Here is a 19,400-nt window from a genome sequence, read left to right as displayed (position 1 = left end):
TAAAGTGGTGATACAATGACAGTAGTCAAAGAAATTTAGTATATTTATTGAGCCAATTACATATTTCTATAATTAGTGACCTTTATAACTGATCTTCAGTGATTATTGTTCATGATGTTGAAAACAAAGTTAAAATTTACACACAACTGCAATGTATAATGAAACACGTAAGCATTTTCAGTTCATATCTGGTATGTAGCAGGTTACACCAACTTTCGCACAGTACTCTCTTAGTTAAATCACTAATTACAAAACTTTATTAATATGCAAATGAGCTGTTTATTAACTTGACACTGCTCAATGCTTCATGGAACAATTAGATATCATTCAGATCAACATGTAGCACGTTTCATCAAATTTAATGCTGTAATTTCGAGTAATATCACTAATTACAAAGTTCATGAAATATGCAAATGAACCCTTCATTGAATTGACACTTGCTCCATGTTTCGTAGAACAATTAGATATCAATCAGATCAATGTCTGTAGCAGGTTTTACAAAATTTGGTGCCGTAATTTACCTTTTTACAAAGTTCATTAAATATGCAAATGAACCCTTAATTAACTTCACACTACTAAATGCTTTACGATACAGTCAGATATCTGTCGGATCATTATCTGCAGCAAATTTGGTGCATTTATTCCGGTGTTGTATGACCAATTACGAAAATTCATAAAATATGCAAATGAGCTATTAACTTGACACTGCCCGATGCTTCACAGAACAATTAGATATCTATCAGAGCAACATCTCTAGCACGTTTAATCAAATGTAATGCTGTAATTTTGTAGTAATATGACTAATTATACAGTTCACCAAATATGCAATTGAACACTTAAATAACTTAACACTGCTCAATATTTGTTATATTAGATATTTATCAGATCAATATCTGTGGCTGGTTTCACTGAATTAGGGGTCATAATGTCAGAGTTACATGACTAATTAAAACGTTCATTAAATATGTAAAGAACCCTTAATTCACTTCACACTACTAAATGCTTTCCAACACAGTCAGATATCTTTCGGATCAGTTTCTGCAGAAGATTTCATTAAATTTGGTACATTTATGCCGGAGTTATATAACTACCTACGAAACTTCATAAGATATGCAATGAGCTATTAATTAACTTGACACTGCCCAGTGTTTCTCAGTATAATTAGATATCAATCAGATCAACATCTGTAGCAGGTTTCATTCAAATTGGGTGCCGTAATTTCAGAGTTATTTACCAAATGATAAAAATCATTAAATATGCAAATGAACCCTTAATTAACTTAACACTACTAAATACTTTATAACATTGTTGAATATCGGTTGGATCAATATCTGCAGCAGATTTCATCAAATTTGGTGCAGTTATTTCGGAGATATATGACTAATTACAAAACTTCATAAAATATGCAAATGAGCCATAACTTTACTCAGCCCAACGCTTTAAGTACAAATATATATATATATCAGATCAATATTTGTTACATGTATCATCAAATTTGTTGCAGGAATTTCAGAGTTATAAATAAATTACAAAAGTTCTTTTAATATGCAAATTAGCATATAATTGACATGACACTCATAGTATCATCATAATGTTCTGAGATTGTCATCTGTGAAATGTTTCATGAAATTTGTGCAGTATTTCCTGATATATGTGCACCCTGTCATTACTATCTGCATAGGGAAACCATTATATAAAAAAAGACATGTCATAACTTTTCATTAATATGCAAGCCACACTAACCAAAATCTAGTAAGTTCTTACAATTGGCGTATAGTACCTGTCTACCAAATTGACTTGAATCTGTCCTGACGTTTTTGAGCTATCGTGTAAAAAGACAGACAGCAAGATACACACACATTCACACACACACACACACACACACACACACACACACGGACAGACAGACAGACAGACATTGCTATGACATTAGCTGATGACCTAGGGGTCAGGTCAAATTTCAATTTGGAGTATATACCACACATGGCTATGGAATTTGATAATAAAATCGCACGTAGTTACATGACCTTGGCCGCTATATTGGATTTTTGAAAAATATCAATTTAATCGTTAAAAAGTCTTCTTCTCCAGAACCAAGACAGTGATTGAACTGAAAATTTATTCCTATCATCCTTAGTGTGAGCACAAACAAGTTTGCAAAATTTATATGGATCGGTAACGTGGTTTGGCCGCCATAGTGAATTTTCCAAATACCAATTTAATCTTTAAAAATATTTTCCTCCAGAAGCAATGCTCCCTTTGAACTAAAATTTGACTTTTGAACTTTGAAGTTCGCAAAAAAATATTTCAATCGGTCACAATGTTTGGCGGCCATATTAGTTTTTGCGAAAACTTTTGAATAATATCCAAAAATCTTCTTCTCCAGGACCACCCAACCATTTGAACTGAAATTTTGTTCATATCATCCGTAGTGTGAGTACTATCAAGTTTGCGAAAGGCATACGGACCAGTCATGTGGTTTGGCGGCCATATTCGATTTCACAAAAAAACTATAATAACCACGAGATGATATTAAAAATTTTTCTTTACAAGGACCAAAAGACCATTCAAGCTCAAAATTTGCACAATCATCAGTGCAAGTACTTTCAACCATGGCAACCGCTTGGTGTGTAGCAAGCATGATTTTAAGTCTTTGATATTTGCAAATAACATCACTGCGGTCGCGTGACCTTGGCCGCCATATTTGATTTTTGAGAAATAACAATTTAATCTTTAAAAATCTTCTTCTCCAGAACCAACGCACCGATTGAACTGAAATTTTACTTGTATCATTCTTGGTGTAAGCACTTTCAAGTTTGCAAAAGGCATATGGATCGCTCACGTGGTTTTGACGATATATTGGATTGTTTGAGAAATACCAATTTAATCGTTGACAATGCTTTTGTATGCCAGGGTAGAACTACCAGGGTCGACGCACAGCTGTTATGTCTGTGAAAGTCAAGGATCATAACTGAGGCTTGAAAGGTAGTTTTAAATCCCAGGTTTTGATGCATCATTTTTTAAATGTAGGTTTTTGAATACAGCCGTATTTTTTTCTTTCAAACTGAAAAGGCGGGCAGAAACAGATGTACTACAGTGGCCGCTGTCAACTTTGGCTGGCAGTCATGCGAACTCTAATCCCGCCCCTTCTGTCCAAAAGTAGCCGCCCCTATCTCCATACAGTTACAGCCTCTCAGGATGGAATATGGCGTATACATATACGTTTACTAGTTTGTACGTGGCACACAAGTTTTGAAGATAACAATGTAAATGAACGAACCGACTCATCTGAGTGTTGGATAGAACACACAACTGCCGTGCCGAAATACTTATTATGTTGATGAGATCTAAGCAGTTTGCCCTCGTTTAATACGTCAACAATCCGTTGATTTCTGGTAGACGAAACACGATAAAATCAATGCAAATGGATGCTGATCAGTTTTCTGTGAAGCAGTATGACATATTGAATACTAGTTTTTATTTTTTCATATGCACTGAGTCATGCAAACCACACAACATATTCGCTAATTAACCTCAGTCTCTACGCTCAGATTAATAAAGTAATTTAGCACTTCCTTTGTGTGTTCAATCCAAACCCTCAAATGTATTTAGTATTTGAATTCGATTTTAAGGTTTATGTAGTTAAAAGTTGAAAGGCATGGCTTTTCTAAGGGGTTAATTTTCTTTGCCAGAGACACACGTCTACTTGACACTCCACTCCACTATTTATCAAATGTATGTCCGTAAAAACAGATTGGCATCCGTCTGCATACATTGTATCATGCTGAGTGCTGTCGTACCTAAATTCAGTCTCAACGATCAACTCCCAGAGTAATTTAGCACTTTCCTTGTGTGTTTTATGCAAACACTCAAATGAGTCGCTTCTTTAATCTACGTTATCTACAAAACTTGTGTGCGACGTACAAAAAACTAAACGTAGGCCTAATGTATACGCAATTGTTCATCCTTAGAGGCGGTAACTTTACAACCGTAACTATAACAAAAAGGAGTGTAAAAGCGTATTAGTCTGAGGCATTTATCATTAATGACGTAACACCGAATAATTTGTAAGACGTTATGTATCGATTATGTCATTTACGATCACATTAGAGTCTTTCATCGCACTGTAAAATTGGTTCCATACTACAGCCAAAAATAAGAGTCCCGGGGACATTGTTCTGTTATTTATATTGGTCATGGTGATGATTAATCATTACAATACCTATGAAAACAACTAATTGAAACCTAAATGTTAGTGCACTGGTGGGCTGAATTGCACGGCAATGATTTTGTAGTAGGGCCAGGTTACGGTTGGGGTTGATATCTGTTATATTTGAAGTTTGACACGCCTAGAGAAGCTGGAGCGCAGCCGTGGAAAGGATTAGATAGACGGTACATTTGTAATGTCTTACTATGAAGTAATCTGTACTGTACTGGATTTAAATTATAGGCTGTTCCGTCATAAACATTTTGAAATCAGCAAGTGGGAAGTTAAATCAATTTAGAAAACTGTATTGCCATACTAGTACTGTTGGTGAAATGGTTAGCGGCGTAGGCTAACTATAGATTGTCGACTTTTTAAGTCCATGGCTAACCAAAGGCGGACACTCAAGTTAGTTGCGCAACAAAGATGACTCCCCAAAAGGCATGCGTAAAAAGTGACCGTTCAATAGGCTTGTGCGAAAATAGCGACGCATGCCCAAAAACACTGGCCCACCCCTCTCCCTGTAATTTATGTCCAGTCCCTAAGCTGCAAAACTGACGAACGTTCGTATGTTTTCCCACAGTACCTGAAATATTCAATTACGGAAACATTACGAACATTGATAATAGGTCCATACATAAATAAGCATTGCTCATTACATACTCATTTAACTTTTTGGATAACCCGGTCAGCAGTCGAATAGCGTACTGTGTGACGACACCACGTGAGCGGTGTCATTTATAATTTGAGTAGAGGCAACTTGGTGTTGCAGTGATCTCAGTACCTGTGGTAAATCCAACCGGTATAAAGCTTTTGTTTTTTATTGAGATGGTTTGAAAATTTGTGTTAGTCTTTAAGATTTTGCTGTGGCATCAATGTAAAATGAAGGTCTTAACCAATTAATATCAAATATGGATCTGTGTTTCGACAATATTGAAATCCGTTCCCTAGTTTTCATATCGCCACAACAATCATTGATTTCTGGATGCGGATGTACAGGAAGCGTAAGCATTCTCCCTTCTTTAATTTATTCCTCTAATAACTCCGCTTTACGATGTATTCGGACGTAAATCCCGGTGCTTTGTAAATAACCTTACATTATTTACCCGTGGTTGACTCTTACCTGTTTCTCTTGCGACACGCAAATGACAAAAGTGCTGTCAGAGTGCCCCTATGCCAACGTCTAGTAAAATATCTTTCCGATTCTGTGGTATTGCCTTGGAAATTCCTTCCACGAACTGCGATGCATATGCATATGCCGCGGGAGAAAACGTCTTCGCACGACTGAAATTCATCGTTTAAATTTATCGCATATCCAAGGTGTTTCGTATCTTAAATGTTACTGAGAAATATGAGAAAGAATGCGGGAAAAGTGAACACGCAGTATATCTTAATGATTTAATTAACATCCTTTGATTGCCCCACTTAGGAGTCAATTTTTATTCATTCACAACTATACTATTCAGTAATTAATTTATGTATCTATCTATCTCTCTAGTTATTTATTAAGGCAACCCAGGGTATTAGACTTCTTAACTTATAAAAAAAAGATTGGAAACATCCACATTAGTTTGATGGTAGAGAAAGTTTTGAAAGCACCATTTGCATATCTACTGAACATGTCTTATTACATATCATAAGTCGATACGCTAGACTTTACCAATCGTCTGAGATATATTGGTCATACTTTTGTTACAGTGGTGTCAAAAGTTTGATATACAGGCATATTTATCTTATATATAGAAACTAAATGCATATCAATAGATGACACTTCTTAGGTAAATTGGTCTTATTAAGATTTAGATATGCTGTAAGTTTCATGAGCGTGATAAGTGATAATTAGCTCATTTGCATGTCTAATAAACTTTTGTAATTAGGCAATACCTTGAAGCTGTATTAATTGAATTTGATCGGACTAAACAGGTACGTCGGTCATACTTAGATTTTAGGTATACCGAAAGTTTAATAAGCATCACACATCAGCAATTTGCATATTTATTGAAGTTTTTTAATGAGGCCATATCAAAACTGAATGCACTGAATTTTACCAGACTTCCTAAATACATTGATTATACTTAATATTGAGCACCATTACTTACTATTAGCTCTTTTTGGATATTGAATGAACTTCTGCAATACAGCTATATCTAAAAACTGTAGACATTAAAATTTGATCGAATTTCCAAAGTATATTGGTCATACTTGGACTTAGTCATACTGAAGATTATTTGAGGATTGTACTCTGGTCATTAGAGATATTGCATATTTAATGAACTTCTTTAATTAGGTCATGTTTAAAAACTGAACGTAATAAATACTTTAAAGTATGTTAAGCCTGCACTCGAGAGTAAACAAGCTGAGCAAACAGTTTCGAATTACATTTTGCTCAGCCAATTTCCCTCGTGTGTGACAGGCTTTGGCCTGACTAGTGTTTATGCTGTTACCTTAATGAGCATGACATATGATATTGATCATTGAATCATTTGCACGCCTAAAAGCTCCAGTAATTGCCCTATATTATATCAACGTGACAGCTGAATGCACTGAATTTGATAGAAGTACTGAGGTTCATTGATTCTCTCTGGGGTTTAGTTATACTGGTAGTTTGACTAGGGTGACACAGACTCTTTTCATGACCCCTCTATGACTTCCACCATCTTTGTTGCGGACAGTTCCGGTCCGTCATATTGATTTTCAGCGCACGCAGAGAAACCATGCCGTGCAATTGTTGTGTACAAAATAATTATATACCATTCACAAAGAACGATCTGCATAACCATAGACTGCTAAAGCAAAGGAGGTTGTTGACGGAGTCATACAAAGTCATGAAAGCGGCCTTTTCCGAAATCAGGGTCGTATTTCAAAACTAGATTTATGCCATTTGATCGGCTTATGAAATTTATTACACTTAAGCTAAACCAAAATTTTCATGGGCGTAACACACTTATGATGGCTTCTGGACAATTTGACCTAAAAGCGACTGAACTCCAGTCAAATGGACCCCAATTCAACTCGACCCTAAGTCAACTATATCCGTGTTGACCTTTTGATGACCCGCATAGCGACGTACGCTATGCATAACCATAGACTGCTAAAGCAAAGGAGCTTATTGATGGAGTCATACAAAGTCATGAAAGTGGGCTTTTTCTGTAATTAGGGTCGTATTTCAAAACTAGATTTATGCCATTAGATCGGCTTATGAAATTTATTACACTGAAGCTTATAAACCAACATTTTCATGGGCGTAGCAAACTTATGATGGCTTCTGGACAATTTGACCTAAAAGCGACTGTACTCCAGTCAAATGGACCCCAATTCAACTCGACCTTAAGTCAACTCGACCATATCCGTGGCGGGGTTGACCTTTGGTGACCCGCATAGCGACGTACGCTACCCCATCAACAGATAGCTGCGTTTCCACAGCTAACTCGACCCCAAACCCTGAACACGATTACTATACTCCAACCGTACCCTAAACAACTCTACCTTCTAAAGATTTTATCTGTCCAAATCATTTTTGATTAATACCCACTTGTGTTGAGAGTTATTCCATTTTTTCTTCATAATATGTGTTGTAGACCTACATTCGTGGTACATATATTAGCCTACAACGCTACCGTCTGTAACTCCTTTTCTAGGTTGCCAGCCTGGGGCACGCTATTTCGGGTACAAAGCGCAATCTATCTTTATTTATAATTGACTTACACAAGTTTCACAGAATTTTCATGTCTACATGTATTAAGCCTGTTCGCCTGTGTGATGAAAATCAAGAGTTCTAAGCAGTTGGTTCTTGATTTGCGTTCATCGCGTCCCAGAATGTCACTGCTGGTGAACCAGAACCTCAAAAATACACCTTTAGAATGACATTGATTAGGAAAAGGGTGCTTTGGCAAAATTAGTTTAGGGTCCAGTTGACTAGGGTGCAGGGTCAAATTGACCAGGGGATTGCCTATCGACACGATCATCGTGTCTAAAGACAAAAAAGTACTTTATCGACACGATGATCGTGTCTATAAGAAGTATTTTCCCTTATTTGCACGATGATCGTGTCGATACAGAGTTTTCTTACTTATTGACACGATGTTGTGTCGAAGAGAAGCATTTTCCGCTTATTTGCACGATAATCGTGTCGATACGCAGTTTTTCTTACTGATTGACACGATCATGAAGCTTTTTTCTCCCTTACGATCATCAAACACAGAAAATAATGTTATTGTTAATTTCTCATCGGGCAAGCAAATGTACTTTAATGTGTATCGGCACACTTGTCTTCCTTATTATAGACAAAGACATGATACTTTGTAATTTTAAAGTTCTGAATCTCAATCAAAGATCGGCGGAGATTGTCAAAATGCAATGAATGTAGCGGGAAAAGAGATAAAATGGGAAAGAAGAGGGGACGAGAAGAGAAAAATTACAAAATAACTGACAGAATGAAAAAGAAAAAAAATATATCTCCTGAGTGGAGTTTGAACACACTTGCGGCAGATGGGAACGTTGTGCCGCACATCACACGTACCCTACCTCCCTACGTCACAGTAGAAGGCATGCTAAGGAAGAGACAACAAGGTTAGCCTTATAAATATAAGAAGTGTTGTTGTATGTATGAAGCTGCAGTTTTGTTTATTCTGGTCTCTAATTCATTTTTTGGGCAGATGGAGTCTCGAAAACGTGAAATATTGAGATCACGAACACGATGGTTGTTCATTATGAAACGGCTTTTGGCAAGTGATGTCAACAATTCAATTGTCAATTTAAACAAGGGGCCTAAGGCTAAATATGGAGAACACACGTTTTGTCACACGAGGAAACCTCATTTCAACAGGAAGGCCGTACATTTGAGACCATTTGATAAACAAAATGGTGACATAAGTATACAATTTGCATTTAATCTCAAGTTATCATGACCGTGTCGATAAGGTGCTTTTTCTTGCTTACCGACACGATCATCGTGTCGATAGCCAGAACGGTTGACCAGTTACCCTTGAGGTTAGCTAATTTGCATATTTAATGACATTTGAAATCATAGATGTACATCTACTCTGAGTGCGATGTTCTTCGGATGACTACAATGTACTATTAAGTTTTCACTCGTGAGCCATATTAAGTCTTGCTCTGATTCATATTTTGTAATATGACCAACAGTTCAAAGGGACAAAGTCGGCCATTTTTCATGAAATTTGTTTGATGCAAGATACTACTTATATTGTTTGACATGTTGAAAGATACTGAATGGGTGTTTGACATGTTGAAAGATACTGAATGGGTGACCATGCATATATTCGACACCGGTTTTAGACAAATTAAATGAAACCATCGCGAAAATGAATTAATAGTCATGACCATTAATTCATTTTCGCGATGGTTTCATGAATCGTGTCTAAAACCGGGGTCGAATATATGCATGGTCACCCATTCATTCAGTATCTTTCAACATGTCAAACAATATAAGTAGTATCTTGCATCAAACAAAATTCATGAAAAATGGCCGACTTTGTCCCTTTAACCACTCGTTCACTTATAAGTTAGAGCATAGACCCTCGAGAAAACTAGAGTCTATATCCTGCTGCAGTTTTCTGTCCCGTTTTCTCGATGGTCTGTGGTTATAATCACAACAGATCACGTACGAGCAAATCAAGGCATCGACTGTCGCAATGTACACGGTCTTCTATCCTTTTACCGCTGGTACATTGTGTGTACTCGGTTGTGGCCAACGTGCAAGCTTAAAGTCAACAGTGACTGTGGTTTACCTTAAAGATCAAATCTTAATCTCTTTCAGTCGGATATTTAACATTAGGCCTAGTTACTATTTACGACTCGTACATATTCAGGGTTTGAGTTGCTGTGTGACCCCACCGCTTTCTGGAGCGTCTTATTCTATTCTGGTGGGCAGCAGATAGCCGTGGGAATAGGTGACACTAAGGATCCCGACAAGTGTTTTTAGGTGCTCTGGGTCACACAAGTATTAGGCCTACAAGCCCTCCTGCTTCTATGAAAATAAGTTTAGGCCTACCCACCTTCTGACTTTTCTCTTTTGTGGCCTTTACCGTTGCTGTCTATATCAGCTGCGTTCTTTCGCCTTGTGCTATGTGACTTCACCTCGGGGTCATATCCTTTTTAAATCACGTGGCATGACATCTGGCTTTACCGGGTCAAATCGGACACATGTGTCGATGTCATTGAATGTTTTCCAACTGCTTGTGTATTCGCTGTTGTACATATATTTGATATTGCTAGATGTATTTATCCGGGCACCCAGAGGACAAATTACCAGGGTCAAAGCACCATATTCCACATAATGACGACAATGATCCCCACTCATTCACTATATCGAGGCACTATAAACAACGGTAGATCCGATGCGCGAAGTTGCCTTCATATATATATCTATATATATATCTATACATATATCTATATATATATATCTATATCTATCTATCTATCTATCTATCTATCTATCTATCTATCTATCTATCTATCTATCTATCTATCTATATATATATATATATATATATATATATATATATATATATATATATATATATATATATATATATATATATATATATATATATATATATATATATATATATATATATATAAGAAACTGTAGGGAATTCAGGTGATCCCCAGTGGAGCGTGGAGTGGGGTGAAGATAGAAGAAACTCGTGTGTCAACCCAAGTTTCTTATATATATATATATATATATATATATATATATATATATATAATATATATATATATATATATATATATATATATATAATATATATATATATATATATATATATATATAACACACAAAATGTATACAATGTGCCCTCCCGGTTATCACCATAATGGTTTATGGCAACCTCTGAACTTGGGCACATAGATACGTTTTATATATATATATATATATATTATAATATATATATATATATATATATATATATTAAACACCTATTGCCTGGTTATGAGGGCTATAGCGCCCGTCTATTACCCGAGGGGCCGTGTGTTACCAGAAACACATCGCTATTCCCTGAGGCTGTAGGCCGAGGGGTATAGCGATGTGTTTCTGGTAACACACGGCCATGAGGGGTAATAGACGGGCGCTATAGCCCGAATAAAGACCAGCTATAGATGTTTTATAACACACCACATGCTCATGTTGTATTGTTATATAATTTTTAATGTTTTTTGATATTTTGTACCGCAACAATCCATTGTGACAAGTTCACTGGGCGATGTTTCCACAGCGGTTCAGTTGTACGTGGTACCGCTTTCTTTCAAAAAATATTCTAAGCATACCTAGCGACATCCTTAGTTGCACTTTAATCTTCTTCGTCGATGAGCTGTTCAAGTTCCTACGCTGTTGGAATGTTTGAAAATGTTGACAAATCTGTTTTAGAGAATGTGTCATCACCTATCCCGGACGCACATCACGTTCTAGTCACCCGACACATCACGTTCTAGGCACTTTTCCAAATTTGGTCTGAAACTATTTCCCTAGGGAAATAGCTTTTCAAAAAAATACCCTCTGACGTCACTTTGTCGATCCGGTGGGGACTAGACGTATCTATTTTCTCGTCACGTGACGTATTCGGCCAAAGCGACATGCAATGAGCATGTGGCGTGTTATATAATATATATATATATATATATATATATATATATATATATATATATATATATATTATATATATATATATATATATATATATATATATATATATGTGTGTGTGTTCTTCAAATAGTACAGCAAACAAATACAAAATTTAATCACAGGTAGGGAATAGTAAAACAGTGAACATAATTTTCTACACCTGGGAGACATTGTAGACTCAAGGGAGCATTCCGTATTATGGCCGGGGTGGGCCGGCAAATTCCTTCTGCGCATCAGTCAAAATAAGTGAACCCCTACATATTGCACCAAAAAATTGATGACCTCCCCTTTTAAGATGACAGAAATAGACCTTTTCCTCATTCAACCGGAAGTTAGATTAGCATATCATTTGCATGGCGATTTGACCCAGTTCAGCTGCGGAAGTCGCCTTGCCAACGTCCTCGCTATGGCGATCGTAGCTGTGGGTCCATAGCTGTGGTGTTTTCGGACGGGATTTCTGCCTTTTACGGGCTGGTTTTGACTTTTAACGTTTTTAACCGCGCGTAAAAATCAAAACTAGCCCGTAAAAGGCAGAAATTCCGCCTGAAAACACCACAGTATGGACCCACAGCTATGGCGATCGATGAGAATACATTCCGAACGTACTTGCTTTGGAAGCAGACAGTGCAGCAACTGAAAGCTTCCGTAAATTTGGAGGGTAGCAAATTCAATCAGCATCAAACGATGTACAGAAGTGAACACGAAGATGGATGGTTACCGATTGCATGGAGCAAGAAACGGAGTCTAGGCTCCGTGCCAAGCCTAACTGACGTAACATTCTTCTCTAAGGTTCAAAATTAAAGAAATCATGCAATTCTGGGATAAAAAACGTAGTTATCAGAAATTGCAGCTTGAAATTTATCTAAAAAACCATCAAACTATTCATGAAAATGTAAAGGAGCTACTAACGTAAAAAATCAAGTGTCATGATATGGATCATGTATTATGCGGAGTGGGTAAATTCCAGCATGAAACACCGATCTTTTCGATGTCAAAATAAAGACACTGTGTCGTTGTAGTGATCAGTATAACTCTTCGAAATAAAAAAAACACATTCATTTTGACCATGCTGTGAGCGATGAAATCGCTCGTGTCAACTCTAAAAAGAGAAAATGTTCGGCGGTTGAGATACGGCAGCTGGACTGGCATTATGGCGGTTATGACATCGGGATCAACGCAACTTTGAAACATCGTGTATGCCATGCTGTTTTCTGTAATTTTTTGTTGTAATGTCATTTATTGCCACAATTGATACATGGATATTAAGCTAAAGAATGCCTCTATTTCGAAAAAAAAAGTTATGCATGAAAACGTCAAGCATCTACGTAAAAAATCAACTTATGATATGGATCAAGTATTATGCAGAGTGGGTAAATTGCAGCATGAAAAAAAAACGATCTTTCAAAGATCAAAATAAAAACAACATTGCTGTGAAATTCGTTGTATTAATCAGTATAACTCTTCGAAATAAAAAAAATCATTCATTTGGACCATGCTGTGAGCGATGAAATCGCTTGTGCCAAGAGAGAAAATGATCGGCCTTTGAGTAATAGCTGGACATGCATTGACAACTATGGCGGATATGACATCGGGATCGACACAATTTGAAACATTGTGTATGCGATGATTAGTGTGATTTTTTTGTTGTAATTTCATTTATTTCCTAAATTAATACATGGGTATCAAGAGACAATGCAATTTACTTGTCCCCGAGTCTGTCTGATAGCTCAGTAAAAAAGCTTCGTGCTTTTCCGATTACTATATGTGTGTGTACTGTGTCTGTGTGTGTACTGTGTCTGTGTGTCGTCTGCTCCACGCACACCGTGTTGTTCGGTCGCGCACAGAATTGCAACATCTAAGTCGGTTGCTGTGACCAACTCTTTTTTGTTGGAAGCAGTGGCCGACTGGTTTTGTGTGAGGCCTATCAGCTAGGCGATGTTGCCGTGAGTGTGTGGGGGTTCGAATCCCGTTTGGGTTATAGTAAAAATTTATATTCTATGCAGAGAGTCGTTGAGGTCACCGCAATATCATATGGAAGTAGTTGAGAATCAAAAAGTATCACAGTTCGGTCATTTCATGTATGCACGTAAGAACGGCCATGAAACTACGCTAAAAGAATTGATTGGTATCTTGCCATATTTTTGGGTTCAGAAATTTCGTTAACTTAGGCAAAAATCCTCAGCCAAACATTTTTCCCTCACATTTTGCAGTTTGAGAGCAGGCAGTGGAAAAATGGACTTCACAAGATTAAACGAGTCACTGACGGGCCGGCTGTTAGTAAATATTTTGGCTACGGGGGCTTGAGACTCAAAACATGATTTGCTCACCCTTGAGAAAGGAACCATGTTCAGACCGTTAAAGTTAAGCCAAAACTTCTGTACGTCGGACATTTTTTATAAAGACTTACTGATGACAAGGAAAGAAAATAACTGTCAAATATCATTGGGGACTGTAAATGAGTCATTGTGTTACCGGCAAGGGGCCAGCTCCAGCCAGACCAATGGTTGTTGTGCGCGCTGTCTGATAGCCTAACTTATTACAAAATTTCAATCAAATTGAAACTTGTGATATGTAAATGTAATATCTGAGTTTTTGTCATAATTTAAAGCGTCTGGTCTCGCCAAAGTACGCTGGTATAACATCAGGCACGGTCCCTCCGCAAAATCAGGGCTGTCATATGGTTATCGAACTATCACACGATCGACCACTTCGACTTTGTCAGAAATTAGAAACATTTTTGCAAGCTAACAAGCCTACCACAGCAAAATTACAAAATTAGTGTGATGATTTTCACGCAGTGGGTTTTTCCATGAAATGGCAAAAATAGCCCGGAAATACAGGAGCAGACTTTGCATACTCGAACTCTACGAAGAGAGTCGACGAACGTTCAGAGAGTTGACTTTGACTGCAGCAGAACTAGGTCAAACCGGCGACGTGCATATAATTACGCATGCGCACGCAAACTACGGTGAGATTGAGGAAGGGTCTACTTCATGACCCCCCAACATTGCTACATTGCTTGACTTAAGCTGCACACAGAAACATCTCGGGGGGCGCGATAGACTAAAAAAAAAGTTCTCAGATATTTTGAAATGACCTTCCTTACAAACTCACGAGGTGTTAATGTTCAAATTGCTATAATTTTGAAATTACCCCTCAAAGGGATTGGACAGAAATTAGAGGTAAATCGCAAGCGTGTGTGTACAAAATTTTGATATTTGGATTTAATTTATAATCAGCTGTTGATAATGTTGATTCACTATATATGGTAGTCTATGAGAAAACTATGTAGTACTTTTTCAATACAAAACTATACTTATGCATTTATATATATATTTGACAATTGACATAAATTTACTTAATTGGAATAGGGTTGTTACAACTGGTATGTGGACAAAAAATTTGACTTTAGAATTTCACCAAAATTGTTCATCCACTGTCCATGGAAGTCTACAATAAAATTGTGATAATTTTTTTTCAATGAAAAACTTTCTATACTTGTGCATATACAGACGTTGAATAATTAACATAATTGTACTTAATTAGAATATGATGGTTAAAGGTGTATATTATGTGTACAAGAAATCTGATTTTGGAATTTCCCTGAAAATGTTCATCCACTATACATGGGAGTCTATGGGGAAACAATGAATATTTTTTTTCAAATACAAAAATAGGAAACCTGTGTATTTATGTACTCTCGATTATTAATATTTATGTACTTGATTAGACTAGGGTGGTAACAAATGGATATGTGTGCAAGAAATTGGATTTTCGGAATTTCACCGAAATGTTGATTCACTATACATTGGAGTCTATGAGAAAACTATGAATAATTTTTTACAATGCTAAACTAAATTAATTTGTCTTTATAGGTGTTTGATAATTGATACAAATATACTTGATTCAAATAGGGCATTTAAAAGTTCAGATGTTGACAACAATTATGATATTGGAATTTCACGTAAAAGTTCTTTTCATGGTACTAGTAGTCTACAGGCAACTGTTAAATAATTTCCCTGACAAAACTTGCTATATCTCTAATATTAGCTGTGGAATGTAGATGTAGAGGCGTTTTAGAATCAAAAGTGTAATTAATAACAATATTTTTATCCACAACCATTTTCTTTGAAAGGGTTAAATTTGTAATAAAGTCATGTTTGGTGATCAAAATCATGGGGTAATGGTTGATTGAATGTAAATTATCTCAAAAAGCTTAAAGACAACACCCTTTTTCTGGTCATATTTTTAATCCTCACCATTCAAACTACTAAATATGTGATTTCTAGAAAAAAATGCAATATTTTTGTATTGGGTAGTCCTCCACCTTAAATCAACAATAAATGAAAGTGTTTTATGTCATAATTGGCTGTTTACTTACTTTTAGATATTTACCCTTTTCACGATTGAAGGTTTGCTGTCACAAAATAGACATGAACATGCTGTTATGAGCAATATAAGACACTTTCACTTAAACGATTGCTAAATTTTCTAAAGGTTTTGGCCATGAGAACGCTGCTGATATATTCACAGTATTGTATTTTTGGTATTTACACGAAATGTGAAATGAAAGTGCTCCTGTGTCGTTGTATAAGTTGCTGTTGTCTGTAAATTGACCCTTTTCTCCCAGGTATGCAAATAGTTTTTAACTTTATTCGTGTATAGCTTATATCTACATTGTGAAAGGTCAGAAAAGATGCAAATTACAAATTAGATGTGAAATTGCTAAATTTCCTTCACTTCTACCATAACAGTCCTTCCAGATAATGTAGTTAAATGTGCAAAGCAGCACCGTATGTATAGGCGACATCAAAATGCTAAATGTCTATCACCACTGTACTTAATCATATCATGAAAATAGAAAATTCATAAACATTTGTCATATTCTTCCTTCATTCCTTCTTGTCCCTTATTGGTAAAAGCATTTAATATGCAAACTACAAAATGCACATATAAAACTGCTAGATGCCACATATTAGTGTCATATCATAGTATCTTCATGTACATGGCATTTTGTTAGCTTTGGTCAAGTCTATAGAGATATATATTCGTAAATAGGAAAGTCTTTAAATACGTTAATTACTTATTAGTTACGTAAAAATGCTAAAAAACTTTCACCAATGTTATATCAGAGTATTTTCAATTGATATAGCAGCAAGTTTAGTCAACTTTGGTCAGGTCAATCTAGATAAATGTCTGTAATGAAGAAAGTTCATTACAGATATACAAACGAACAGTATCATGGTCATAATTCGTAGAAAGGCAAACAGATAGACAAACACAAAGACAGACATACACAGAGAATTAAAAACATTAGTCCCACAATAGCACAGTCGAATAAACGCATGAGCTGAAAACCCTAGTCAGAGTAATACTATTTCCACACGTCCTATGAGCCCCACTCCTCATAATTTAGTGTATCCTCCCTTGCTATGCAAATGAGCAGAAATAAGTCACAAATTACTTCAAAAATTGATTTCTGCTTAACTATGCAACCAACATCCTCTAAAACCTAATCAGATCTAGTTTCAATCCTACGGATCCAGTGTGCTTAATTACTTTACATTTGATGAAGAAGTTTGAGAGAGTATCGACGACACAAATCCATAACACACACAGACATATTACAGACACACATAAAGACTAACACACGCCAAAGTATGACATAGGACCACTTTGGTGGCTAGGCCCACCGCGTGGGCCACAAATGACGTAGGACATTGTGCACACGGAGTTAAAGTTTAGGGTCGGCAGGTAAAAAATAGGGTAGGTCGGGTTATCGGAACAGCATCTTTTTTTTGCAAAAGCTGGGTTTATAGAAAGACTTCTCGTGTCATGCATGTATTGTAATGTGAACGGTTATATTATTGCTTTTAACAAACGTGTGTTCTATTAATTTCACGAATATCTTCCAAGATAATCGAGTTCAAAGATATATAGCCGAGTCCATAATCGCTCGTCATGTATTTTAGTCTATCATACATGCTATGCCCTTATTGTAACAATCCTATTGTTTAGAGAGTACTGATATGAACCAATGCTTAACTAAAAAATCACATTTGCACTGTGACCAGAACCACTTACAGCCAGGCGTACACCTTAGTATGGTGTACTCATAACACTCCGAAACGTCATTTGCACTTCAGTACCAGTCAAATTTGTGCTGTTTACTTTCACGTTTTAGTCATTATACTTGAGTACAAAGATAATTTTACCAAAAAAACCGAATTCATTGACAATATACTTATATTGCGACCGACTCGCTTCATTATTTACGAGACCATCGTGTCGTCTACGCTACTGAAGAGTACAGTCGCAGGTAGTGTAGCGTAGTGCATCATGAACCGCTACACGACAAGTTTCCTGTTGACCAGTTGTAGCACCCAGAGAGTGAATTGCGTAGAGCGCTGCCATCAATGCGCATGTCATACTATGTTCCCGATTCGCACAGTGCCTATGAGCAGTCCTGGAATTCCGTTTAAATTTCTGTTGTACAGAATCCAAGTATAATATCCTACTATGGGGGCAATAGATGGACTATTACCTTCTATTACCTACCGAGAAAGTCAAACTTTAGTGTCGGTCATATTTAGGCAAGCCACTAACTAAAGTATTCGAGTAACCGGTTGTAAGTACCTTTAAAGTATGTTATTCGTTCTGCAACAAAACGTACCATCAAGTTTAAGTTACGACACTGTGCCTCCTCAAGTTTCGTCAAGTTTCTCCAACACCGCTCACAAATTCCTCTCTAAGATAGAGCCTTCGCCATATGAAACGTCGAAGAACATTGGTACGGCAAAGACAACGCAAAGGCAACCGGCTTGGTAGGGAAGAGACGTGAGAAAATATCGGAAAAAAATTATCAATTTAGCTCAATTTATTTTCACCTCTTGACCAGTCAAATCGCTGTATTTGCGCCATCAATATACTGGTATGATATACTCGAAATTTTACTACCACAAAATATTTCACACAGACGGTTCAGACTGGCTGTGAGAGCACAAACTCAGTGTATTTACGAGTGCACTTTAGTATCTTTATACTTCAGCTAAATCTATGACCATACTCTAAATACTCAACGATATAGTACTTTTGATTCACCATAATTGTTCTTCATTATTTTTGCAAGAAAGGCTTCAGATATCATCAAGTTTTCCAGAAAGTTTGATTTAATATAAATGCTAAATGATTATGTACTTCCAACAGAGGATGCTCTACAAGTATTTTCTGAAATCGCATAGATAATTACAGTTGAGGTATGTCAATTAAAGTGTTCATTCTGGCACACCGGTACAAGCGTTGTCGCACACGACTTTGAAAGTTATATTGAAATGAAACAAAGCACAATAAACAAACCAAAACGTTGGAAATACTGTACTTTCACACGCAAATGAGTCATTGAACCTTATACATACCTCATAGATTGAAAATATACTCTGTGTACCGATAATGTTAGGTAGAAGACGAACCACATTTCTCTTGGATTTTCTTTGATTGTACATTGTATAATGACATTTAGTCATGGTTTATGGAGATAATTACCGTTATGCC

At 36.5% G+C, this 19,400-nt stretch overlaps 1 long non-coding RNA gene across 1 annotated transcript in view; it reads right to left on the bottom strand.

The window, feature by feature from the left end:
• Nucleotides 1–10,304, bottom strand: part of LOC139131142 (uncharacterized) — a 32,547-nt gene extending 22,243 nt beyond the window's left edge. The window contains exon 1 of the long non-coding RNA XR_011552058.1: nucleotides 10,222–10,304. This is a non-coding gene — a long non-coding RNA (uncharacterized lncRNA). The remainder of the gene's footprint in view (nucleotides 1–10,221) is intronic.
• Nucleotides 10,305–19,400: the final 9,096 nt, after the last annotated feature.

This window comes from Ptychodera flava, chromosome 4 (assembly GCF_041260155.1).
Source record: "Ptychodera flava strain L36383 chromosome 4, AS_Pfla_20210202, whole genome shotgun sequence".
In the NCBI taxonomy this organism is placed as follows: domain Eukaryota; kingdom Metazoa; phylum Hemichordata; class Enteropneusta; family Ptychoderidae; genus Ptychodera; species Ptychodera flava.
Note: the sequence above shows the minus strand (reverse complement) of the source record. Positions and strands in the feature narration are given on the sequence as shown.